The sequence below is a fragment of the Siphateles boraxobius genome, unplaced genomic scaffold (genome assembly GCF_051911475.1).
Source record: "Siphateles boraxobius isolate OS27281-9 unplaced genomic scaffold, OSU_SipBor_1 19, whole genome shotgun sequence".
Classification (NCBI taxonomy): domain Eukaryota; kingdom Metazoa; phylum Chordata; class Actinopteri; order Cypriniformes; family Leuciscidae; genus Siphateles; species Siphateles boraxobius.
The window spans coordinates 214,109-240,632 of NW_027508799.1; the positions used below are offsets into that span (position 1 = coordinate 214,109).

At 41.4% G+C, this 26,524-nt stretch overlaps 9 non-coding genes across 9 annotated transcripts; all 9 read left to right on the top strand.

Annotated features, from left to right (window-relative positions):
• Nucleotides 1-3,931: 3,931 nt before the first annotated feature.
• Nucleotides 3,932-4,003, top strand: trnap-agg (transfer RNA proline (anticodon AGG)). The gene has a single exon. It is a non-coding gene; the product is annotated as a tRNA-Pro (tRNA).
• An 88-nt stretch (nt 4,004-4,091) lies between these two features.
• Nucleotides 4,092-4,165, top strand: trnai-aau (transfer RNA isoleucine (anticodon AAU)). The gene has a single exon. It is a non-coding gene; the product is annotated as a tRNA-Ile (tRNA).
• A 93-nt stretch (nt 4,166-4,258) lies between these two features.
• trnaf-gaa (transfer RNA phenylalanine (anticodon GAA)) lies at nt 4,259-4,331 on the top strand. Its single transcript has one exon. It is a non-coding gene; the product is annotated as a tRNA-Phe (tRNA).
• A 70-nt stretch (nt 4,332-4,401) lies between these two features.
• Nucleotides 4,402-4,473, top strand: trnaq-uug (transfer RNA glutamine (anticodon UUG)). The gene has a single exon. It is a non-coding gene; the product is annotated as a tRNA-Gln (tRNA).
• Nucleotides 4,474-4,782: 309 nt separating this feature from the next.
• trnaf-gaa (transfer RNA phenylalanine (anticodon GAA)) lies at nt 4,783-4,855 on the top strand. The gene has a single exon. It is a non-coding gene; the product is annotated as a tRNA-Phe (tRNA).
• Nucleotides 4,856-18,146: 13,291 nt separating this feature from the next.
• On the top strand, nt 18,147-18,219 carry trnaf-gaa (transfer RNA phenylalanine (anticodon GAA)). Its single transcript has one exon. It is a non-coding gene; the product is annotated as a tRNA-Phe (tRNA).
• A 90-nt stretch (nt 18,220-18,309) lies between these two features.
• On the top strand, nt 18,310-18,381 carry trnaq-uug (transfer RNA glutamine (anticodon UUG)). The gene has a single exon. It is a non-coding gene; the product is annotated as a tRNA-Gln (tRNA).
• Nucleotides 18,382-20,930: 2,549 nt separating this feature from the next.
• On the top strand, nt 20,931-21,003 carry trnaf-gaa (transfer RNA phenylalanine (anticodon GAA)). The gene has a single exon. It is a non-coding gene; the product is annotated as a tRNA-Phe (tRNA).
• Nucleotides 21,004-21,406: 403 nt separating this feature from the next.
• trnaq-cug (transfer RNA glutamine (anticodon CUG)) lies at nt 21,407-21,478 on the top strand. Its single transcript has one exon. It is a non-coding gene; the product is annotated as a tRNA-Gln (tRNA).
• The last annotated feature ends 5,046 nt before the right edge of the window (nt 21,479-26,524 follow it).

Below are 26,524 nucleotides of genomic sequence, written 5' to 3' on the forward strand. Positions count from 1 at the left end.
CTACTGGCTGATTCTGTCTGTGTGTGATCACATTCATCAAATTTGGGGATTCCTCATTCATTAATACTTCAAATCTGTTCTCAAGATGTATAGGCGGTGGTAGGAGACCAGTGTTTGCAGTCCTTGTCAGAGCCGTATCTGGGGTAGAGGATGCTACTGCAGTAATGTGTGATGCTCGTGACAATCTGATGTCTCGAGTGCCTTTGGGTCTCGCACCCTGTTTGTGCCATCGATTAGTAAAACGATCGGCTTGTTTCTCTACACTCAGTATGGCCTGTCGAGAAGCACTAGATTCATGGGACTCACCGGCTGTATGCTGAGGACGTCCATGACGAAGCTCTGTTGTGTGTTCCGTCTGGTTTGGTGGTGCCGCAATTAACTTTGTTTCAAGAATTGCAATCCTTTGTAAAAGTCTGTGGCAGTTGGAGCAGCAAGTAGATTCCAGAGGAGGCATTTTCTTATCCTTATGAATGTAGGCAGTTGTGTTTTCTCTTCCCCGGAATGTAAGCTTTCAGTGGGAGGCTGGTCGAATAAAATAATTCTGCTTTTTTTTGTAGTAATCCAAGCGTTTGAGCACTGTGCTGATTTGCTGAAGTTAAAATTAGATGATAAAGGAGATAAATTATAGAAATATAAAAGCGATAGAGCAAAGCGCGGAGCAGTAAGCGAGAGCGTCCGAACAGTAGCTGAGCAGGAAGTAGTCGTCATCAGTAGTAATTATCGTCATCTTTGCAACAGGTAAGTCTATTCTTCACGACTGTATAATCGATCATTATTTATTCATAAACAGTGTTTGTTTTTAGACAATTAAACATGCCAATAAAGCTAGCTAGCGTGTAATAGCACACGTTTTCTTCTGTACATGTGAACCTGCAACTTTACCATGATATACAGTAAAAAACATGCCACTACTGTCAAGATAATTAGCCGACCGCTAATTAAGCTATATCCTCCTTAAACCATTTTTTTGTTGTTGTTAATTTAGTATTTTTTTGTGTCATTCATTACATTATTTTGAGCACAAGAAGATTTTTACTAAAACCTTTAAAAAAAAAGTTTAATTCATATATGTTATACTATACTATGTTATACACCAGTATACATATTTATGTTATCTTTTTAAATACTATGTTATACATATTTAAAAAGACATGAATAGGCAAAAACAAGTGTTTTTTTGTTTCAACAAATGATTCTCAACTATGTTATAAAAGATATACCAAAACGATTTGATATACCATTTTAAGTTTTAGATCTGTTTGATGATCATATTATTATGAATTGTCATAAACGCCTTTATGTTATATTTGGTGTTTCTCAGTAATCTCTGCCACAAAAGCTAAACAAAACAAAACGATTTAAGCATGGCATGATACCAGCAAGATTGTACCAAGAAGTGTTATTGATTTTCTTATTAATAAGTTCATCACACTATTTACAATTTGTACACAAGGCAATTCAAAGTGATTCACAGTTGTATAAAAAACAATAATGCTTATGCTCATAATAATAATTATAATATTCATTAATTATTATAATATTATAATAATTAATTACATAAAAAGAAATGCTGTAGTAAAATACTTTCAGTTGGAATATGACAGCTATGTAACGTTCTGTTTATGCCTGTGTCCTTTCAGATTATGTATGCATACCCGGTTTTACGAAGAACCTCTGAGGGTCGACTCCTTATGCGGCCAACTGAGGAGGCCAATAGGAGGAAGATCGTGTTGGCAGGGAGGGCCAGGTGTAAGGAGGAGGTCCTGGCTGAGGCCACTGCCTTTGTGAGGCAGAATGGAGGGAATCCTGGAGACCAGTTCCTGGTTATGGCTCAATGCAAGATCCAGTTTGGGAAACACCAGGGTCAGAGGTTCCTGTGGCTGCTGGAGAACTCACTGGGGTATGCCTGCTATCTGGTCAGCAGCATTTTGGGGGAGGAGGAGAGGGACAACCCGCTGTCGGACAACAAACACCTGTTCCTCAGATACACCTCGCAGATCAGGGAGGTAGGCGAGGCTGTGGAGGTGAATAATATAAAACAGGCCATGCTGCAGGAGGCCCAGAGGACAGGAGACTCTGGATGTCTGATGGTGGAGTTTGGGGATTTTAAGGGTAGGTCAATGAAGGAGGTGTATGAGGACCCAAGCAAGGAGGCCCAGGCTCTCATCACCTACCTGAAGAAGGCAAAGGCCAGGCCTAACACCAATATGGCCCTTTTCAAAGCATACGTGCTGAAGAGGCAGGCTCCAGCCCACGTGCCCACCACCACTGTGCCCACTGCATCTGTCCTCACTGCTGCTGTGCCCACTGCCACTGTGTCTGTTCCTCCTCCACCTACTGCCACTAAGAACAGGCCACTGCTGGCGACCAATGTGAAGGCCCTGTTGGCGCGGGGGAAGCATTTATTTGCTTCACAGCTGGCACAAAAGATTTTGGCTCCAGCCAAACCCTGTAAGTGATTTGCAAGCTTTAAAATCATTACAGTATATATATTATGCAGTATATATGTCTGACGAAAATACGTGTTCAACAGCTGCAGGACCAGCTGTACATCCTGCGTCTGAGTCCGCAGCCCGGAGACAGCTCTTTACATGTGGTGAGTATCACTTAACGCATACAAGTGTGTTGGTGACATGTGCTTAGTGTTTTATGTTATTTTACAGACTCTGCTGCTACGGATTTTTTTGAGGAGGAAGATGACCTGGAGATGGCAACTGTAGCCTCGCAAGCTGAGGAACAAATTCCTCAAGGTATGTAAATCTTAAACAATATTTTACAAACAATTACAAATAAAACAAAACAGTATTTTTTAAATGACATATTATTTTATTTCACAACACAGAGGAATGGCACTTCTCAGGTGGAAAAAAGATAGGAAAAAAGATAATTTAAAGGTGTATGTAAAAGGTTTTATTTCATTTTTTATCGTAATCACTGACTAAAGCTCATTCTTGTCATCTCACACTCCCCTTGGAATAAGTGGCTGTTGTAGTGTTTGGTCTGCTTCGCTTCACACTTGGCTGATCCCATCTTTTTTTCTTCTTGTATTTCTTCTAATGGTGCTTGGATGAAAAACAGGATGATTTTCACTGCTTCCTTCCATCTTTTCATCATCATGTCATCTCTCTACTAATCATACATGCTTTGCAGTAAACCTTGTAATCGCAGTAGCTGTCCAGCAGAGCTGAGAAAGTCATGCAGTGAAAGTCTAAAACAATAAGATAATTTTGTTGTGTTTTTTTACGCTCCAGCCACTGCAGGCTCGAGAGGCCCTGCCCCTGCCCCGGCTCGTGCTACTGCCCCTGCTCCTGCCCCTTATCCTGCTCCTCCAGCATTGTGGACCCCTGGCCAGGTGTCCCAGTCGCCTGCAGAGCTTCCTGTCCACTGGAAAGAGCATCTCCCATCTTTCCAGCAAGGCTTTCAACCCCTGTCCTTTTGCACCAGGACCATCCTCACTACAGCCACCCACAGGACTGCAGCGCCCTGCCCAGCCTCCTCTGCAGTCTCCTCCTCTGCACCCTGCCCAGCCTCCTCTGCAGTCTCCTCCTGTGCACCCTGCCCAGCCTCCTCTGCAGTCTCCTCCTCTGCGCCCTGCCCAGCCTCCTCTGCAGTCTCCTCCTCTGCGCCCTGCTCAGCCTCCTCTGCAGTCTCCTCCACAGCCTTCTGTCCAGCCAAGTGCTGCCTCTGCTCCTGCAACATCAACTGGGTCCAGTGTTGCAGACCAGGCTCCTGTAAGTAAGCTTCTCATTATTCGTGTGCAGGTCCTGCAGCGTGATTTCCAATGACCACAAAAAAAGAGGCCCCATTTCCTCTGTGCTGGAAACTTTGCACCGGCTACCTTTTAATTGTTGATTTAATAAGAAAATTGCGCTTTAAGCCATGGAAGCTGAAATGTTTGCGGCCCGACAGCAGCACGGAGGATGTATGTTTCGGCTCGTTGGTCTAGGGGTATGATTCTCGCTTAGGGTGCGAGAGGTCCCGGGTTCAAATCCCGGACGAGCCCATTATTAGGCTTTGCTTTTAATCTCTTCAGCCTGATTAGGGCAACCAGGATATTTCTGAGCAATTGGGGATAAAATGTGCCAGAGAGAGGCCGGTTAGCTCAGTTGGTTAGAGCGTGGTGCTAATAACCCCAAGGTCGCGGGTTCGATCCCCGTACGGGCCACTCATTTTCTCTCTGTGACCTTCGTTCTGCTCTTCTCGAAAATGACGGGCAGTCTCCCATACATCCATGCTGGCTAAACCACACAAGTACCTGGCCGAAATAGCTCAGTTGGGAGAGCGTTAGACTGAAGATCTAAAGGTCCCTGGTTCAATCCCGGGTTTCGGCAGAGGAACAACCTCTGCCTCTTTTACTCTACCTTATTCCACCTCTCAGACAGCCAGTTAGCAGGGTGTTTTGGTTTCATGGTGTAATGGTTAGCACTCTGGGCTTTGAATCCAGCGATCCGAGTTCAAATCTCGGTGGAACCTTTTTAGGATCTTTGCGGAAGGGAGGGGAAAAACAGAGGTGATGCGCAACTGCTGACGTAGCGGTGAAATTGGCACTCTCAAACCGAGTCGGAATTGGGGAAACATGGGCTTAAAAGGCAAAGGCTTCTTTTGCTCCTTGCTATCGCGCTTCTGGACTGAATGACTTAAATCTCTGCACCTCATGGGAAAAGTTGACACACGCCGAGGTTCCATGGTGTAAGGGTTAGCACTCTGGGCTCTGAATCCAGTGATCCGAATTCAAATCTCGGTGGGACCTTCATTTGCCAGGCTAAACAGCACGAGTATCTGGCCGAAATAGCTCAGTTGGGAGAGTGTTAGACTGAAGATCTAAAGGTCCCTGGTTCAATCTCGGGTTTCGGCAGAGGAACCACGCCCGCCTCCTTTAGGCTACCTGATTCCACCTAGCCTCATCGCTATCTGCCTCTCAGACAGACAGCTGGGAGGGTGTGTTGGTTCCATGGTGTAATGGTTAGCACTCTGGGCTTTGAATCCAGCGATCCGAGTTCAAATCTCGGTAGAACATTTTTTAGGTTCTTCGCGGAAGGGAGGGAAAAAACAGAGGTGATGCGCAACTGCTGACGTGGCGGTGAAATTGCCACTCTCAAACCGAGTCGGAATTGGGGAAACATAGGGTGCTTCTCAATATCCCTCCTCGTCTCCTCGTTCCTCTGTCCTCCATCCTATGACCCGGAAACCGATCGAGCTCAGCCATCTTGAAGGACATCTCAATTCTCTAATTGCACCGCGAGGAGGCGAGGATCGAGGAGTGAGGAGGCTTTCAGAGGAGTCATGAGCGAGGATACACAGGTGTATCCTATGCGGAAGTGTTTTATTGACTAAACGTGACGCACGTATACATTCTCCTCCCCCTTCACATCGGTCACAATCTGTTTTAAAGTGTACTTTACCTTTGCAGTTTATATAAACCACACATTACACATATTTCAACAGGGTATCTTGCTTTATTATTATTTATTATGAATTTCTTAAATAAACAAACTGCAACAACATGAGGGCAGATCCTTTGAGCGCTGCTGATGACGCTATGAAGTGACGCTCGAGTGATCAAGTATTCCAATGTATAAAAAAGCTTTCATTCGATTCCTCCATCCTCATTTTTGTCATTCATTACATTATTTTGAGCACAAGAAGATTTTTACTAAAACCTTTTAAAAAAAAAGTTTAATTCATGTTATACTATACTATGTTATACACCAGTATACATATTTATTTTATCTTTTTAAATACTATGTTATACATATTTAAAAATACATGAATAGGCAAAAACAAGTGTTTTTTTGTTTCAACAAATGACTCTCAACTATGTTATAAAAGATATACCAAAACGATTTGATATACCATTTTAAGTTTTAGATCTGTTTGATGATCATATTATTATGAATTGTCATAAACGCCTTTATGTTATATTTGGTGTTTCTTAGTAATCTCTGCCACAAAAGCTAAACAAAACAAAACGATTTAAGCATGGCATGATACCAGCAAGATTGTACCAAGAAGTGTTATTTATTTTCTTATTAATAAGTTCATCACACTATTATCACACCACACTAATAATAATAATATTCATTAATTATTATAATATTATAATAATTTAATTACATAAAAAACAAATGCTGTAGCAAAATACTTTCAGTTGGAATATGACAGCTATGTAACGTTCTGTTTATGCCTGTGTCCTTTCAGATTATGTATGCATACCCGGTTTTACGAAGAACCTCTGAGGGTCGACTCCTTATGGGGCCAACTGAGGAGGCCAATAGGAGGAAGATCGTGTTGGCAGGGAGGGCCAATGTTGTGGTTTTCAATCTTTCTGAAAAATAACTTCACAGAGATCTTTGATGCCAGAAATAATTAGACTTTATTTTCGAACGCCGTCCCGTTCCATAGAACGGCGCTCTAACGCTCTCTGGCCCTCTGGCCTTCCAGTGCGCTCCCGAGTACATTTTGGTTCAGAGTTATATACATACTTCTTCTTCCAAAGAAGGTAACACACCCTATAGATAGTTTTGGGTAAAGGTCTTTTACCATGTGACTTCTCAGAATAGAATTTTCTGCAGCAAACAACATTCCATTCAAGGTCTTTCACATACACAGAGGAAATCCAAAGTCACAGACAGAAGAAATAATTGTGTCCAAATATATAGCAAAATTACTTGTTTTCTAAATAATAAAATCTTCTACATTCCCTCCTCTGAGGCTTATCTAAGCCTCACTTTCACTAGCTTTTTCCAGAGTGTAATTTCAAAATCCAGCTCCCTCAGTTATGCTACCTGGTGACTCAATTTGAGTCACTCATTCTCCTTTCCAATTACTGGATTAAGCCACCACACTCCGGAGGAGCACTCGAGCCAAACATCTTCTTCCATACATTTTATTTCTTTTAGTTGTTCTTTCTTTTTTGTTTATTGGAAAAAGTAAAAGAATCGAGGTCTCCTAGTCAGACAAACTGAAACATTGTTATAAGTGTGTGTATACCTTTGTTCTTGCATTGCATGTATTTGTCACAGTTATGTAGACTATATCAAACATAAAAGTCTCTTATACTATTGAAAGTTTTCTTGCGGTGCAGATGTCCTCTCGGGTCTGGCTCATCAATTATCTTCTTCGTCCTCAATTCCTCATTTAATGGAATCAACATCCAGGGTTTGTAAATATCAATTTGGTTGCCCTCTCAAATTAGTTTTCATTATCTTTTTTCCGCATTTTCATTCGTTTAACCGTGGTTTTCCAACTAGTGATCTTACTATACAAAGTACAAAACAGAATAATAACCCACTTTCAATATCTCTAATTGAGAAAATCATAATTTTCCAGACTTTACATTAAGTTTTCCTTAACTTTTGCTCTTAAGGTTTTTTAACATGATCATAATCGCTAAATTTTCCTCCCTGCGCAATATTATTTAGTAAAAGTGCAACACTGATCACCAAACATAAGTCATTCTACTTTTTTTATATAATTGTTTTTCTCCTAATGCAGACAAAGCATTATAATAAATATCTGCTTATTATAGTAGTCTAATTGATTTATTATGCATTTTTGTTCTACTTGATCCATATGACTATTAATTCAAAATATGGCTGGGTAAACATAACTCTCTCATTTTTATCACTTCTTATGAGAGAATATCATTTCTTAGATTCGAAGAATCCATCTTTTAGTCAGTCAATTTTAGTGAACAGAACACTTTACACCCATCTAATAAATTGCAATACATTTCACTTACTTTCTATTTTATTACCAAATTTAAACAATAAATTCCATTTTGACCTTTTTAATCTTGCGTGTTGCTTCTCATTCTCATTGTAGCTCCTCAGTTCAAGACTAAACTGAATACATTTTCTTCGTTTCTACTAATTTCTAAATAAACTATCATGAATAAACTAATTATGTGTCATGTAATCACTCTAACTAAGAAAGCTTCAGAGCAATGTTACATTTATCTCATAAAAGTCATTCAATAAACTTATTAGACAATTAGAAAAATAACTCTAGAGAACAACTTTTTGCACTCTTACATATTCCTTATATGTACATTTCTTTTTCTTTATATCTAACAATCTAAAAGTTTGTCTATCATCCTTTTAAACCATTAGCATTATAACTTAATTATTATTAAAACTTCCTTGTATTCGTATGCAATTTATTTTCAATCTTCAATACTTCTGTTTAGTTGACCCATTATCTGACGTTATTTTTGCTTAGACTTCCAATCTAAGGATTACTTCTCTGTCAGAGATTTAATTTCTGTTCCTGCCCTCCTCTGTTGATTTCATTGCTTTTACCCATCTATATCATGTCCACATGGTATACTGATATATGGCCTATTTTTGTCGCTGTTCTTTTCTTAACTTTGTTTTTGCCACAAATTTCACAAAACTTTGCAAAAATGCCTTTTAATTTAAAATGCCTTTAATTTTATCTTCATTTTAATTTTTAATTTCCTTATCTTACTCCCCCCTTTGCGCACTGGTTTAAAACCATTGCGCATCTGGACTGAGAATATTCAAAAGTATTCATTGGTTCGACAATCTGTCCTTCATGTGAAATGCCAAATATCTATTTTTGACCCCCCTCTGGTGCCATTTAGATTGTTCACAAGGGCTTGTTTGTTACTGAATTTCAATAACTTCTTGTAAGTCTATAAACTTTCTATAAGTACTACTTAATATTAGTCAATTGCATATTGAATCAAATCTTATAAATTCAATTTTGACATTGAATATTTGTTAATACCCAGTGTTAATACTTGCTTTAATTTCAACTGTAGCCTTAAATTAATTAAGTATATCCTTGTATTGACAAGTTACATCTGAGTACCCATTAAGATTTATTTTAAAGTTATTTTTAGTTCTAAAATTTTCCTTCATGTATTGTCTTAATTCCCATTATGCTATATCAATTTCTTAAATTAATTGTTAACATTATTTTAGTTTCTTTTCTTTTTTTCATTATCATTGTTTTCTATGTTGCTTTAATATATTTTTACTTTCAATCATTTTTGTTATGGTGGGGTTATTATTAAGTTGCTACTGAATCTATTCAAGGGCTGAACATTCAATCATAGGAAAGTTGGTTGATGTTGACTATTGTTTGAGCTTGTACTCATCTCTGTTGAGTCTCTCTTTTGCACAGTTCTTCTCATTCCTGTGTTTCTGGTTAAGTTTGTCTTTTCTTCCATTCATGATTTGATTATTCTGTTAACCTTGTCATCAATCATTAGATCTTTCACCAGGGTGTCTCCAGTGAGTCGTTCGTTGCAATGGACTCTTTCTCTCATTGTCAGCATGTCCTTGATCCCTCACTTCAGTTGTGGGGGCTTGCTGAAGTCAGTTGGTTTATTTTAAGTTGAGAGGCATGGACTCAAATGTCACACTGTTGATCACTTCTTCTGAAATTACAAAGCATAGTTACTGGTTCTTTTTGTCAGACTCGTCCCAGAATCCTTCCTGGAATTGAGCTGCTGCTATCTGTAAATTAAAGCTTAATTATTTTTGTTAGTGACAACAACATATAATTTCAATCATCTGCTCATCTGTCCCATTGTCCTTCTCGATGTTACCTGTAGAAAGGTCATGTGGGCTGAGTGGTGTCCTTTCTGCCTTCATTAACAGCAGGACTTTAATCCATATATTCTCATTTGTTTTTCATAAATTTGACTTTTGATCATTATTTGCAACTTTTTGCATTTTTCTCACAATAAATTTCAATGTACTCTTATAATTACTCAATTCAACTCAGTTATCTCTTTGTCTTGAGTTCCACTATAAGCACATTATTTATTAGGCATCTTGGACAATACTCAACCCACTTTGACAAAAGTTACAAGACAATATTTCATACTTTTGACAAAGATCCGCTCCATCATGATATGCTGAAAAGAAAGGCAGACGTGTTATGCTGCAAAGGAAGTCAGATATGTTATGCGCTGCGCAAATGTGGCACTGTTTTTTCTATTTTTATTTTTCTCTTTTTATTCTTTGTTTTTTCATATTGTTACTTCAGTTCCTGACCAGGAAATTTAACCATATGCATCCATGGTCATTATTTTATTGGGCAGAATTTGCCCTGTGGGCCCACATGTTAAATTTTAAATACAGCTGTATTGGCAAAATAATTGATTTGCCTTAGTGTCTCTTCAGACACCATCTCTCACTCATTCACACTCAGTGTCTCTCTCACACACGCTGGCCAGCATACACTCTTACAGGTTGTGCTCTAAATGTGGCATCCTATAATTTTAGCCAAGGGTTGATCAGGTCAACACAGCTATCTCAAACACTACTGTGAAGTGTCAATGATCATAAGGTTTAGTTTAACACCGTTGTTATAATCCTTTTTTTCTTTTTACAAATTCTAATAGACTAAGTATTTTAGAATAATAAGCCTGCCAATTGTAATTTTTCAAATACATTTTGTCATTTGTTTTTCTGATTTTTCCTAATCTTTTTTGTTTTTGTTTTTTTGCTCATGAGCTGCTTTAAGAAATTGGAGATCTCTGCGTAATCTTGGATCCATGGCCAACAACATTTCCATCTCATTATCCCAGTTCTGACAGCATTTTTTGCGATTTCATAAGCTTGGACTTTTGGAGTAATTTTTTCTCCAATCTATATCTCTAAAAACTTAGCAAAACAAAATGGAGTGACCAGTATCATTGTTTAGCAAACAATAATAATAATTCTTTGACATTTTGCGTCTATCTTTTTCTTTGCTACAGAATAATTTTTCATGCTTTTAGCCCTATAATTGTTTAATATAATAGCCCTCACTATAACAAATCCAGCCTCAGTTTGAACTAGTGAGTTGAGCACCCACTTCTCTCTTTCAGTGTATTCTCTTTCTTTTTTATATGGCTGGACTTGAACCTACTGGAAAAGCAAAGAGGGTTAGTTTAGCAGAGAATATAAAGAATTGCTTATGAGACCAGTGAATAATCAGAATGAATAAAGTTAATATAATAACTAAATTTGAAGCAGTCTCTAGAGTGATCATTGAAGTTGCCACACCTGTGTTGCCCGTAAGGGAAGGGTTTCGGTCAGTTCTTCTGTTTTTAGATGATCAGTCTGTTGAAGCTTCTTGGCTGTCGCTCTGCATGTGTCGTCAGCCTAGCTGTCACTCAAGGCTTGGTGTAAACAGGAATATAGGCTCTGTTGTTTCTCTGCCCCTTCTCAGTTTGGGCTTTGATAGATTTTGCCACAGCTTTGCATCTCAGGATTTTCCTCTTGTCCTCAGGAAAAAGTCTCCAGTGAAATAGTGAACGTTTCACCTTTTCCAGCATTAAATCAGTCTTTCTCCATGCCAGAAAGTGGTCATCTTCAGAAGGGGAGCTGAAAGCCCCTCACCCTCTCTTCTTCTTCTCTCTGCAGTCGTCTTTGACCTTTCACCTCTTCCATTCGACACTGAAGCCATCTGAAACTTGAACACTCAGAGAGCTGCATAGATCAAATTAGTCTTTATAAATATTTGTTCCTGAGCTATTAGCTCTTTATCTAAATTCCACTTTTAACCATCTTTTTCCTAGTTCTTTTTTACTATATAATAATCACTGGTTGACAACAGCAGTTCTCCCATTCTATTTTTAGTAAAGCAAGTTCTTCGTTGCAGGAAAAAGCAAGCTATTTCTTCATTGCAATATCAGCAATAATCTAACTTTGATTTTCTGAGTATAATACAATTAAATAATTTTCCCTATCATAAAATCAGCCTTCAATCGTTCTTCTGTATTTGCATGCTGTGCTCAAAATAATCTAACATGGTGAATACATTTTTCCTCACCCATTCCCAACAATTCCCATTTACTACAATTCTAAGATTGCTGTAAATTATTTATGACTGTTGAAACTTTGTCACTCAATCTTGTTCACTTTTAGCACACTGCACAAGTTATTTTTTCTTAGCACAACCTTAATTATCTACAATGGAATCATTTTTCTCACTTTGTCTTCAGGGATAATGAGATACAAATTTTAGACGTCTTCAGATATAAGATATAATATATTAAGCACGTGCATTCTTATTTATTTATCCATTAATATATATCAGTCCATTTATTAATATATATTTTATACTTTAACTTATTTATACTACAATAATCTGCAAGACTAATATCTTGAAACAATTGTTTTCTTTTACTATTTCCTTTACTTTTAATACTCATTTATAAAGTACTTGTCTCTCAAGCACATTCACACATTCCTTGTCACCTATTTTTAACCACAGTCACAGTCAAGCAGACACACAGGACAGGATCCTACATTCACTCTACTCACACAACACATTGACAATACAATAACTTTAAACTATAAGACCTCTGCGATTCACTCCCTCCGACACAACAGAGTCATATACTACATAGCTTTTCCGTACAGTCCCTTGTTTACCTATAACAAGGCGGTAACCAAAAGCTAAACTTATCTGTGCAATATTCGCCATCCTTCCAGGCCCTCTTGGCGAAATCCACATAAAACTTACCCAGTCCCTTGTTAACCTATAACAAGGCGGTAACAATAAACCAAACTTAATCTGTGCACATGCAATTAACTTATTATCCTCAAGGCCCTCTTAATAAGTAACACAGAGTTCTGGTAACCTTTACCAGTATACTTAATGATACCCAATACCATTAAAATCTACAATAAGTTGGTAACCTTTACCAGTATACTTAATGATACCCAATACCATTAAAATCTACAATAAGTTGGTAACCTTTACCAATAAACTCAAACTCTTGCTAATCATCCATCCAGGCCCTCTTGATTTAGCAAACACAGATTCTTACATACGTACGACAAAACATTTAGCGGCACGTCAGCAGTACCAATATTCATACAACCTGCATCAGATTATATAAACACTGGCAAACACTAACGGGAGCTCCGCCGCGCTATAACACAGTACTTGATATCATCAACAACAATAGACACTTATTTCTATAATCAAAGATCCTCTTTTCAATTTTTTAGTTCTTTAAACTTGGAGAAGCATTTTAAAGGGTCTTACCACTCTGGCTCACTGGTGACAACACATACTTTTTCAAAAGCAAAAATTGCTCACCTCAAATTACAGTGGCCACTGTTGTCTGTGTCGGTCACCAGTGTTGCCTTTCGTGGTTCCTTCAGCCTCAACCCAAGTCCTGCCGGGGTCGCCAAATGTTGTGGTTTTCAATCTTTCTGAAAAATAACTTCACAGAGATCTTTGATGCCAGAAATAATTAGACTTTATTTTCGAACGCCGTCCTGTTCCATAGAACGGCTCTCTAACGCTCTCTGGCCCTCTGGCCTTCCAGTGCGCTCCCGAGTACATTTTGGTTCAGAGTTATATACATACTTCTTCTTCCAAAGAAGGTAACACACCCTATAGATAGTTTTGGGTAAAGGTCTTTTACCATGTGACTTCTCAGAATAGAATTTTCTGCAGCAAACAACATTCCATTCAAGGTCTTTCACATACACAGAGGAAATCCAAAGTCACAGACAGAAGAAATAATTGTGTCCAAATATATAGCAAAATTACTTGTTTTCTAAATAATAAAATCTTCTACATAAGGAGGAGGTCCTGGCTGAGGCCACTGCCTTTGTGAGGCAGAATGGAGGGAATCCTGGAGACCAGTTCCTGGTTCTGGCTCACTGCAAGATCCAGTTTGGGAAACACCAGGGTCAGATTTTCCTGTGGCTGCTGGAGAACTCACTGGGGTATGCCTGCTATCTGGTCAGCAGCATTTTGGGGGAGGAGGAGAGGGACAACCCGCTGTCGGACAACAAACACCTGTTCCTCAGATACACCTCGCAGATCAGGGAGGTAGGCGAGGCTGTGGAGGTGTATCATATAAAACAGGCCATGCTGCAGGAGGCCCAGAGGACAGGAGACTCTGGATGTCTGATGGTGGAGTTTGGGGATTTTAAGGGTAGGTCAATGAAGGAGGCGTATGAGGACCCAAGCAAGGAGGCCCAGGCTCTCATCACCTACCTGAAGAAGGCAAAGGCCAGGCCTAACACCAATATGGCCCTTTTCAAAGCATACGTGCTGAAGAGGCAGGCTCCAGCCCACGTGCCCACCACCACTGTGCCCACTGCATCTGTCCTCACTGCTGCTGTGCCCACTGCCACTGTGTCTGTTCCTCCTCCACCTACTGCCACTAAGAACAGGCCACTGCTGGCGACCAATGTGAAGGCCATGTTGGCGCGGGGGAAGCATTTATTTGCTTCACAGCTGGCACAAAAGATTTTGTCTCCAGCCAAACCCTGTAAGTGATTTGCAAGCTTTAAAATCATTACAGTATATATTATGCAGTATATATGTCTAACGAAAATACGTGTTCAACAGCTGCAGGACCACGTGTACATCCTGCGTCTGAGTCCGCAGCCCGGAGACAGCTCTTTACATGTGGTGAGTATCACTTAACGCATACAAGTGTGTTGGTGACATGTGCTTAGTGTTTTATGTTATTTTACAGACTCTGCTGCTACGGATTTTTTTGAGGAGGAAGATGACCTGGAGATGGCAACTGTAGCCTCGCAAGCTGAGGAACAACTTCCTCAAGGTATGTAAATCTTGAACAATATTTTACAAACAATTACAAATAAAACAAAACAGTATTTTTTAAATTACATATTATTTTATTTCACAACACAGAGGAATGGCACTTCTCAGGTGTCAATCTACATTCACTCTTTGAGTGAACATCCTCAAAGGAAAAAAGATAATTTAAAGGTGTATGTAAAAGGTTTTATTTCATTTTTTATCGTAATCACTGACTAAAGCTCATTCTTGTGATCTCACACTTCCCCCACTCCCCTTGGAATAAGTGGCTGTTGTAGTGTTTGGTCTGCTTCGCTTCACACTTGGCTGATCCCATCTTTTTTTCTTCTTGTATTTCTTCTAATGGTGCTTGGATGAAAAACAGGATGATTTTCACTGCTTCCTTCCATCTTTTCATCATCATGTCATCTCTCTACTAATCATACATGCTTTGCAGTAAACCTTGTAATCGCAGTAGCTGTCCAGCAGAGCTGAGAAAGTCATGCAGTGAAAGTCTAAAACAATAAGATAATTTTGTTGTTTTTTTACGCTCCTGCCACTGCAGGCTCGAGAGGCCCTGCTCCTGCCGCGGCTCGTGCTACTGTCCTCTGCAGTCTCCTCCTCTGCGCCCTGCCCAGCCCCTCTGCAGTCTCCTCCTCTGCACCCTTATCAGCCTCCTCTGCAGTCTCCTCCACAGCCTTCTGTCCAGCCAAGTGCTGCCTCTGCTCCTGCAACATCAACTGGGTCCAGTGTTGCAGACCAGGCTCCTGTAAGTAAGCTTCTCATTATTCGTGTGCAGGTCCTGCAGCGTGATTTCCAATGACCACAAAAAAGGATTTTTAGGTTTTGCGATTACGAGCCCATTATTAGGCTTTGCTTTTAATCTCTTCAGCCTGATTAGGGCAACCAGGATATTTATATCCCGGGTTTCGGCAGAGGAACCACGTCCGCCTCTTTTAGTCTACCTGATTCCACCTAGCCTCATCGCTATCTGCCTCTCAGACAGCCAGCTATCAGGAAGTGTTGGTTCCATGGTGTAATGGTTAGCACTTTGGGCTTTGAATCCAGCGATCCAAATTCCAATCTCGGTAGAACCTTTTTAGGTTCTTTGCGGAAGGGTGGGAAAAAGCAGAGGTGATGCGCAACTGCTGACGTGGCAGTGAAATTGGCAATCTCAAACAGAGTCGGAATTGGGGAAACATGGGCTTAAAAAGCAAAGGCTTCATTTGCTCCTTGCTATCGTGCTTTTGGACTCAATGACTTAAATCTCTGCTGCTCATGGGAAAAGTTGACACACGCCAAGGTTCCATGGTGTAATGGTTTGCACTCTTGGCTCTGAATCCAGCGATCCGAGTTCAAATCTCGGTGGCACCTGCTTTTGCCAGGAATGTGTGCAGTACCTCGTTCAAAAAAACATTTTCGGCAGCACTGAGCCGCAAGAGCTCATCTAGGTAGTGCCTCTTGAAGGGGGGCGTAAAAAGGATGGATAGCACTGGAGAATGCAGGCATCGATCCCGCTACCTCTCGCATGCTAAGCGAGCGCTCTACCATTTGAGCTAATTCCCCTCGATGATGGAGAGGAGGTGTCCATCGCGCTCAAAGACAAAGACGAGGTGCGATCACTGGCTACCTTTTAATTGTAGATCCGAGTTCAAATCTCGGTGGGACCTGCATTTGCCAGGAATGTGTGCAGTACCTCGTTCGAAAAAACATTTTCGGCAGCACTGAGCCGTAAGAGCTCATCTAGGTAGTGCCCCTTGAAGGGGGGCGTAAAAAGGATGGACAGCACTGGAGAATGCAGGCATCAATCCCACTACCTCTCGCTTGCGCCTACTGCTTCCTACCGATTGAGCCAAAGTAAGCCCAAAGTAAGCCCACGTGAGCCAATCGTGTTTCTCTGCTGTGACTTACTTTTGACCAATCGCGTTCTCTCCTGTGGCTTACTTTTGACCAATCGTTTTTCTCTCCTGTGGCTTACTTTTGACCAATCGCCTTTCTCTCTTGTGGCTTACTTTTGACCAATCGCGTTTCACTCCTGGCTCTGCTCCTGTGGCTTACTTTTGACCAATCCGCGACCGCTATTATTATCGTCATCTTTGCAATCTTTGCAACAGGTAAGTCTATTCTTCACGACTGTATAATCGATCATTATTCATTCATAAACAGTGTTTGTTTTTGGACAATTAAACATGCCAATAAAGCTAGCTAGCGTGTAATAGCACACGTTTTATTCTGTACATGTGAACCTGCAACTTTACCATGATATACAGTAAAAAACATGCCACTACTGTCAAGATAATTAGCCGACCGCTAATTAAGCTATATCCTCCTTAAACCATTTTTTTGTTGTTGTTAATTTAGTATTTTTTTGTGTCATTCATTACATTATTATATACATTACTCCAGCCCACGTGCCCACCACCACTGTGCCCACTGCATCTGTCCTCACTGATGCTGTGCCCACTGCCACTGTGTCTGTTCCTCCTCCACCTACTGCCACTAAGAACAGGCCACTGCTGGCGACCAATGTGTAGGCCCTGTTGGCGCGGGGGAAGCATTTATTTGCTTCACAGCTGGCACAAAAGATTTTGTCTCCAGCCAAACCCTGTAAGTGGGTAAGTTTTTTCTTTTTTCTCCAGCCACTGCAGGCTCTAGAGGCCCTGCTCCTGCCCCGGCTCGTGCTACTGCCCCTGCTCCTGCCCCTTATCCTGCTCCTCCAGCATTGTGGACCCCTGGCCAGGTGTCCCAGTCGCCTGCAGAGCTTCCTGTCCACTGGAAAGAGCAACTCCAATCTTTCCAGCAAGGCCTTCAACCCCTGTCCCTCTGCACCAGGACCATCCTCACTACAGCCACCCACAGGACTGCAGCGCCCTGCCCAGCCTCCTCTGCAGTCTCCTCCTCTGCGGCCTGCCCAGCCTCCTCTGCAGTCTCCTCCTCTGCGCCCTGCCCAGCCCCTCTGCAGTCTCCTCCTCTGCGCCCTGCTCAGCCTCCTCTGCAGTCTCCTCCACAGCCTTCTGTCCAGCCAAGTGCTGCCTCTGCTCCTGCAACATCAACTGGGTCCAGTGTTGCAGACCAGGCTCCTATAAGTAAGCTTCTCATTAATGCGTGTGCAGGTCCTGCAGCGTGATTTCCAATGACCACAAAAAAAGAGGCCGCATTTCCTCTGTGCTGGAAACTTTGCACTGGCTACCTTTTAATAGTAGATTTAATCAAAAAATTGCGCTTTAAGCCATGGAAGCTGAAATGTTTGCGGCCCGGCAGCAGCAGGGAGGATGTATGTTTCGGATCGTTGGTCTAGGGGTATGATTCTCGCTTAGGGTGCGAGAGGTCCGGGGTTCAAATCCCAGACGAGCCCATTATTAGGCTTTGCTTTTAATCTCTTCAGCCTGATTAGGGCAACCAGGATATTTGTGAGAAATTGGGGATAAAATGTGCCAGAGAGAGGCCGGTTAGCTCAGTTGCTTAGAGCGTGGTGCTAATAACGCCAAGGTGGCGGGTTTTCATCCCCGTACGGGCCACTCATTTTCTCTCTGGGACCTTCGCTCTGCTCTTCTCGAAAATGACGGGCGGTCTCCCAGACATCCCTGCTGGCTAAACCATACAAGTATCTGGCCGAAATAGCTCAGTTGTGAGAGCGTTAGACTGAAGATCTAAAGGTCCCTGGTTCAATACCGGGTTTCGGCAGAGGAACCAGGTCCGCCTCTTTTAGTCTACCTGATTCCACCTAGCCTCATCGCTATCTGCCTCTCAGACAGCCAGTTAGCAGAGTGTGTTGGTTCCATGGTGTAATGATTAGCACTCTGGGCTTTGAATCCAGAAATCTGAGTTCAAATCTCAGTGGAACCTTTTTAGGTTCTTTGCGGAAGGGAGGGAAAAAACAGAAGTGATGCGCAACTGCTGACGTGGCGGTGAAATTGGCACTCTCAAACCGAGTCGGAATTGGGGAAACATGGGCTTAAAAAGCAAAGTCTTCATTTGCTCCTTGCTATCGTGCTTCTGGACTCAATGACTTAAATCCTTGCTATCGTGCTTCTGGACTCAATGACTTAAATCTCTGCTGCTCATGGGAAAAGTTGACACACGCCAAGGTTCCATGGTGTAATGGTTAGCCATCTGGGCTCTGAATCCAGCGATCCGAGTTCAAATCTCGGTGGGACCTGCTTTTGCCAGGAATGTGTGCAGTACCTCGTTCGAAAAAACTTTTTCGGCAGCACTGAGCCGCAAGAGCTCATCTAGGTAGTGCCCCTTGAAGTGGGGCGTAAAAAGGATGGATAGCACTGGAGAATGCAGGCATCGATCCCGCTACCTCTCGCATGCTAAGCGAGCGCTCTACCATTTGAGCTAATTCCCCTCGATGATGGAGAGGAGGTGTCCATCGCGCTCAAAGACAAAGACGAGGTGCGATCACTGGCTACCTTTTAATTGTAGATTCGAGTTCAAATCTCGGTGGGACCTGCATTTGCCAGGAATGTGTGCAGTACCTCGTTCGAAAAAACATTTTCGGCAGCACTGAGCCGTAAGAGCTCATCTAGGTAGTGCCCCTTGAAGGGGGGCGTAAAAAGGATGGACAGCACTGGAGAATGCAGGCATCGATCCCACTACCTCTCGCTTGCGCCTACTGCTTCCTACCAATTGAGCCAAAGTAAGCCCAAAGTAAGCCCACGTGAGCCAATCGTGTTTCTCTGCTGTGACTTACTTTTGACCAATCGCGTTCTCTCCTGTGGCTTACTTTTGACCAATCGTTTTTCTCTCCTGTGGCTTACTTTTGACCAATCGCCTTTCTCTCTTGTGGCTTACTTTTGACCAATCGCGTTTCACTCCTGGCTCTGCTCCTGTGGCTTACTTTTGACCAATCGGCGACCGCTATTATTATCGTCATCTTTGCAATCTTTGCAACAGGTAAGTCTATTCTTCACGACTGTATAATCGATCATTATTCATTCATAAACAGTGTTTGTTTTTGGACAATTAAACATGCCAATAAAGCTAGCTAGCGTGTAATAGCACACGTTTTATTCTGTACATGTGAACCTGCAACTTTACCATGATATACAGTAAAAAACATGCCACTACTGTCAAGATAATTAGCCGACCGCTAATTAAGCTATATCCTCCTTAAACCATTTTTTTGTTGTTGTTAATTTAGTATTTTTTTGTGTCATTCATTACATTATTATATACATTACTCCAGCCCACGTGCCCACCACCACTGTGCCCACTGCATCTGTCCTCACTGATGCTGTGCCCACTGCCACTGTGTCTGTTCCTCCTCCACCTACTGCCACTAAGAACAGGCCACTGCTGGCGACCAATGTGTAGGCCCTGTTGGCGCGGGGGAAGCATTTATTTGCTTCACAGCTGGCACAAAAGATTTTGTCTCCAGCCAAACCCTGTAAGTGGGTAAGTTTTTTCTTTTTTCTCCAGCCACTGCAGGCTCGAGAGGCCCTGCTCCTGCCCCGGCTCGTGCTACTGCCCCTGCTCCTGCCCCTTATCCTGCTCCTCCAGCATTGTGGACCCCTGGCCAGGTGTCCCAGTCGCCTGCAGAGCTTCCTGTCCACTGGAAAGAGCAACTCCAATCTTTCCAGCAAGGCCTTCAACACCTGTCCCTCTGCACCAGGACCATCCTCACTACAGCCACCCACAGGACTGCAGCGCCCTGCCCAGCCTCCTCTGCAGTCTCCTCCTCTGCGGCCTGCCCAGCCTCCTCTGCAGTCTCCTCCTCTGCGCCCTGCCCAGCCCCTCTGCAGTCTCCTCCTCTGCGCCCTGCTCAGCCTCCTCTGCAGTCTCCTCCACAGCCTTCTGTCCAGCCAAGTGCTGCCTCTGTTCCTGCAACATCAACTGGGTCCAGTGTTGCAGACCAGGCTCCTGTAAGTAAGCTTCTCATTATTCGTGTGCAGGTCCTGCAGCGTGATTTCCAATGACCACAAAAAAAGAGGCCGCGTTTCCTCTGTGCTGGAAACTTTGCACTGGCTACCTTTTAATAGTAGATTTAATCAAAAAATTGCGCTTTAAGCCATGGAAGCTGAAATGTTTGCGGCCCGGCAGCAGCAGGGAGGATGTATGTTTCGGATCGTTGGTCTAGGGGTATGATTCTCGCTTAGGGTGCGAGAGGTCCGGGGTTCAAATCCCAGACGAGCCCATTATTAGGCTTTGCTTTTAATCTCTTCAGCCTGATTAGGGCAACCAGGATATTTGTGAGAAATTGGGGATAAAATGTGCCAGAGAGAGGCCGGTTAGCTCAGTTGCTTAGAGCGTGGTGCTAATAACGCCAAGGTGGCGGGTTTTCATCCCAGTACGGGCCACTCATTTTCTCTCTGGGACCTTCGCTCTGCTCTTCTCGAAAATGACGGGCGGTCTCCCAGACATCCCTGCTGGCTAAACCATACAAGTATCTGGCCGAAATAGCTCAGTTGGGAGAGCGTTAGACTGAAGATCTAAAGGTCCCTGGTTCAATACCGGGTTTCGGCAGAGGAACCACGTCCGCCTCTTTTAGTCTACCTGATTCCACCTAGCCTCATCGCTATCTGCCTCTCAGACAGCCAGCTAGCAGAGTGTGTTGGTTCCATGGTGTAATGATTAGCACTCTGGGCTTTGAATCCAGAAATCTGAGTTCAAATCTCGGTGGAACCTTTTTAGGTTATTTGCGGAAGGGAGGGAAAAAACAGAAGTGATGCGCAACTGCTGACGTGGCGGTGAAATTGGCACTCTCAAACCGAGTCGGAATTGGGGAAACATGGGCTTAAAAAGCAAAGGCTTCATTTGCTCCTTGCTATCGTGCTTCTGGACTCAATGACTTAAATCCTTGCTATCGTGCTTCTGGACTCAATGACTTAAATCTCTGCTGCTCATGGGAAAAGTTGACACACGCCAAGGTTCCATGGTGTAATGGTTAGCACTCTGGGCTCTGAATCCAGCGATCCGAGTTCAAATCTCGGTGGGACCTGCTTTTGCCAGGAATGTGTGCAGTACCTCGTTCGAAAAAACTTTTTCGGCAGCACTGAGCCGCAAGAGCTCATCTAGGTAGTGCCCCTTGAAGTGGGGCGTAAAAAGGATGGACAGCACTGGAGAATGCAGGCATCGATCCCACTACCTCTCGCTTGCGCCTACTGCTTCCTACCGATTGAGCCAAAGTAAGCCCAAAGTAAGCCCACGTGAGCCAATTGTGTTTCTCTGCTGTGGCTTACTTTTGACCAATCGTGTTCTCTCCTGTGGCTTACTTTTGACCAATCGTGTTTCTCTCCTGTGGCTTACTTTTGACCAATCGCCTTTCTCTCCTGTGGCTTACTTTTGACCAATCGCGTTTCTCTCCTGGCTCTGCTCCTGTGGCTTACTTTTGACCAATCGGCGACCGCTGTTATTATCGTCATCTTTGCAATCTTTGCAACAGTTAAGTCTATTCTTCACGACTCTATAATCGATCATTATTTATTCATAAACAGTGTTTGTTTTTAGACAATTAAACATGGCAATAAAGCCAGCTAGCGTGTAATAGCACACGTTTTCTTCTGTACATGTGAACCTGCAACTTTACCATGATATACAGTAAAAAAAATTGTCACTACTGTCAAGATAATTAGCCGACCGCTAATTAAGCTATATCCTCCTTAAACCATTTTTTTGTTGTTGTTAATTTAGTATTTTTTGTGTCATTCATTACATTATTTTGAGCACAAGAAGATTTTTACTAAAACCTTTAAAAAAAAAAGTTTAATTCATATATGTTATACTATACTATGTTATACACCAGTATACATATTTATGTTATCTTTTTAAATACTATGTTATACATATTTAAAAAGACATGAATAGGCAAAAACAAGTGTTTTTTTGTTTCAACAAATGATTCTCAACTATGTTATAAAAGATATACCAAAACGATTTGATATACCATTTTAAGTTTTAGATCTGTTTGATGATCATATTATTATGAATTGTCATAAACGCCTTTATGTTATATTTGGTGTTTCTTAGTAATCTCTGCCACAAAAGCTAAACAAAACAAAACAATTTAAGCATGGCATGATACCAGCAAGATTGTACCAAGAAGTGTTATTTATTTTCTTATTAATTAGTTCATCACACTATTTACAATTTGTACACAAGGCAATTCAAAGTGATTCACAGTTGTATAAAAAACAATAATGCTTATGCTCATAATAATAATAATCATTAATTATTATAATATTATAATAATTAATTACATAAAAAAAATGCTGTAGTAAAATACTGTAGGATTACAAATTTTATTTTAAATGTATAATTGAGCTTCCAATACAATAGCATAGAAACTGAGAAAGTTTATTAGTGTGAATTTTGTATCTAAGGTAAATGATGTCACAAACCTGCCTGTTCCTGTCTGTCCAGCTCTCTATTGTAAGTTAAATTGGTCAGAGCACTGAGACTATCACCTTTTGTCTTTATGCACTGCCTGGCCATTAAGATAATGTGAAGGTATCGGTGAAGAGTCTGGCTGATTGGATTAGGATATTTACATTACACTGTTATGATGATTGGATTAGGATTGGTAACACTCTCAGTCTAGGGCACATCCTTAACCCAGATGCCTCATTTGCATGCTTTTGTTTCCACCTTTATGTAACTCCTCCTCCTGAAAGGGTATATGAACTAAATGTATACTGCCTTAGTTAGACTTGATTGAGATGACTACAGCGACGAAATAAAGAACTTATACCTCAACAATCTCCTGGTTTGCAACTCTATCTTTTCTACACTTGAGAAGAAGAAGTTCACAACAGATGGTGCCCTGTGACCCGGATGGAGAAACTGAAACTCAACAAAGAATGAACTTTTGAAACCTCAAAGCTCAAAGATCTCAACAAAGATCTGACTTTCCAGTTCCAGACTGAATCTTTTGAATCCAGAAAGATCTCAACAAAGCTGCCTGAGTTCGCGAACTGAATCTCAACAAAGATCTCAACAAAGCTGACTGTGTTCCAGAACTGAATCTCAACAAAGATCTCAACAAAGCTAACTGAGTTCCAGAACCAAGCTCAACAAAGATCTCTGACTGAGTTTCCAGACGGAATTTTTTCCATACAACAATAATTTGGTGAGTTTCACTCCATTCAAAGAACCGTTGAAAAACCAGTAAAAATTATCCTCTGTGCCGTCAGAGAAAGAGTTATCAGACAGCTGTAGTGTTTGATTACCTAAAGTTATCCTTTAAAAGTTGTCTTTTAAAGATGAAAATATATCCTCTGTTCAGGCAGGGACGTTTTTAACATCACATGTTAAAAAGATATCCTCTGTGTCAGGCAGGGAAGATTAGTATTATTTTGCTAATTATTTGTTTTGTTGTTTGTTACCTTGTGGTGTTACCCTCTAAAAAAATTCTTTTAGAGAAGAGAGTTTGATTCTCTGAATAGTCAGGGAAGTTGTTGGTATCCTCTGTGCAGACAGGGAAGATTTTAGCATTCAAGTTAAAATATTGTTAGCCTCTGTGCAAGCAGAGAAGAGGTAGTCTTACAGGCTATTTATTTTGGTTACCCTTTTAAAAGTTTTTCTTTTAGAGAGGAAAGTTTGATCCTCTGTTTCAGGCAGGGAAGAGTTAGCAATACATGCTAGTAATTTTGTTTTATCCTCTAAAAAGTTAGGAAGGTGAAAGATCCTTTCCGTTTCCTTCAGGGAAGATTAGCGTAACGTGCTAATATTTTGTGTTTCATCCTCTGTTTCTGGCAGGGAAGTTAAATGTGATGTGTTGGTAACAAGGAAGTTTAACAATAGTTGATTTGTGTTAACAAGCGTACCCTCTGTAATCAGAGAAGTTTAGTGTTTGTTTGTGTGGTAACAAAGAAATCCACAAAATGATTAAGAAAAGTGCTAGACTAATCTCCACAACTAAAAAAGGTGGTCTTGCTAATCCTTTGTGGTCAGATAGCGAATTTAAAACACTGTTAGGAGAACAGATGGATCTAATAGTCACTGAAAAAGTTAGACAAGAACTAACACAGAAATATGAGATTCATCCAGATAAGATTTGGTCTATTGAAGAATGCAAGAAGGTGTTAGGTGCATGTATCAGAAAGAAAAACATGAAAGGCATAATCTGTTGCCATAGGGAATTTAGCTTATCCATTGCACAAGAACAATCTAGGTGTATAGCTAAATTAAAAGAACAGAACAAACAAATGCACACTAAGGTGGGCCATAACAAGGCCTCAACCAAATGTGACTCAGAAGACCAACAGTCAGATGAAACTTATCCTGACTTAAAAGCATTCTTTGAAACAGATGTAGACATCCCATCAGTAACTGATAAGCCTGTAGATTCAGTAAAGGTTTGTGTTGCAAGAAGATCTCAGGGAATTGAGGGAACTGAAAGTGTTCCTACCAACTCTTCTGTTGTCCAAAACCAAACTGTTGCCAAAGTACTCGGACCTAGAGACATAGAAAGACTATCCCAAAGCTTACCTTCAGTACGCACTGATGTTTCTGAATTTAGAAGGGCATTGATCAGTCAAATGCGTCTTTACGACATGTCGTTGGCAGAAGTCACACAGCTGATGTCACAAATTCTAACTGAATCTGAATTCAACAGTTTGAGTCTGCTGTTACTTCTGAACTACAACATGCCAGAAAAGATGAATTGAGAGAGGGAGTTCTGAAAGCGTTGAAGAACATTGTTGGACCTAAAATTGACTGGTCGAAGATCACTAGTTCTTTACAGAAGAAGGGTGAAACTGTTAGTGAGTACACTCAAAGATTTTGCCAGTCAGCAGCAGCATACAGTGGTATAGCTGACACTTCAGAGAAGGTGCTAGAAGATAATGGTCCCCTAGTTCGCACATGGTTTGATGGTCTGTTGTCAGAACATAGAAAAGCATTGCCTTTCTTAGACTTAACATGGTCCACTAGAACCATACAAAACAACTTAGACAGTTTGGCTGCATGGGAAAGAAGCTCTGATGACAAGGAAAGAGTAAAAATTGCTACAGCATCCTTTAAGGTCAACACAGAGAATCAACAGAAACGCAAATGTCCTAAGAGAGAGGGCAGTAGTTGTTATTATTGTGGTAAACATGGACATTGGGGAAAAGAGTGTAGGAAAAACAAAAAGAACTTTAAACAAGTTAACAATGTTACTCAGCTCCTACTCAGTCTGCTTGCTACTCTGAAGCAGCCCGTCCCCTCGTCATTAAACTGGGGCAGCTGGTTGACGCGTTAAACATTTGGGCTGTGAGTGCTTTATTTCCCCACTAACTTGCAACAGAGATAAAATACTTCTTTTTTTGTTTAATAGAACAAAAGGAAAGTGACTATCTCAGTTTTTTCCTTTGGGGGACACTGGTTAAAGTAGACTCACAGCCTTAAATGTTATTTTACAGCACAGGCCTTTCATCATTAATAGTGTTAGGTCAGACTGTAAACGTAAAAAAAGCCCTCATGCAGTGTCCACAATAATCCCGAATATTGTCTTACAGCGTGCACCTGTCACGAATCCGTCCTCATGTATGATGTCTGCTATGACTGAAGTTTTGTTAGAGGATGAAGGAGAAATTACTCACGATTGTGTTACGCTTACATATACACCTATGAGTGAAGTAAAAGAAAAAGGTAACAGACGAGCAGGTTATGCAGTAACGTCCACCACGGAAGTGTTAGCTTCAGGACGTCTTCCAGATCATTTTTCAGCTCAAGCTGCAGAACTAGTAGCCCTAACAAGAGCATGCAAGCTAGCTTCAGGATCAGTTGCTAATATCTACACAGATTCCAGATATGCTTTTGGGGTAATTCATGATTTTGGTGTCATTTGGCAAACCAGACAGTTTATAACTTCTGCTGGATCCCCCATTAAGCATGCTGAATTAGTGAAAGATCTAATGTTTTCCATGAAACTTCCAAAGAAATTAGCAGTGATCAAAGTGAAAGCACATCTCACAACTAATACTACAGAAGCTAAAGGTAATGCTCTTGCTGATATGGCAGCTAAACAGGCTTGTTTCTATGCAACTGTACAAGTGTGTTCAGG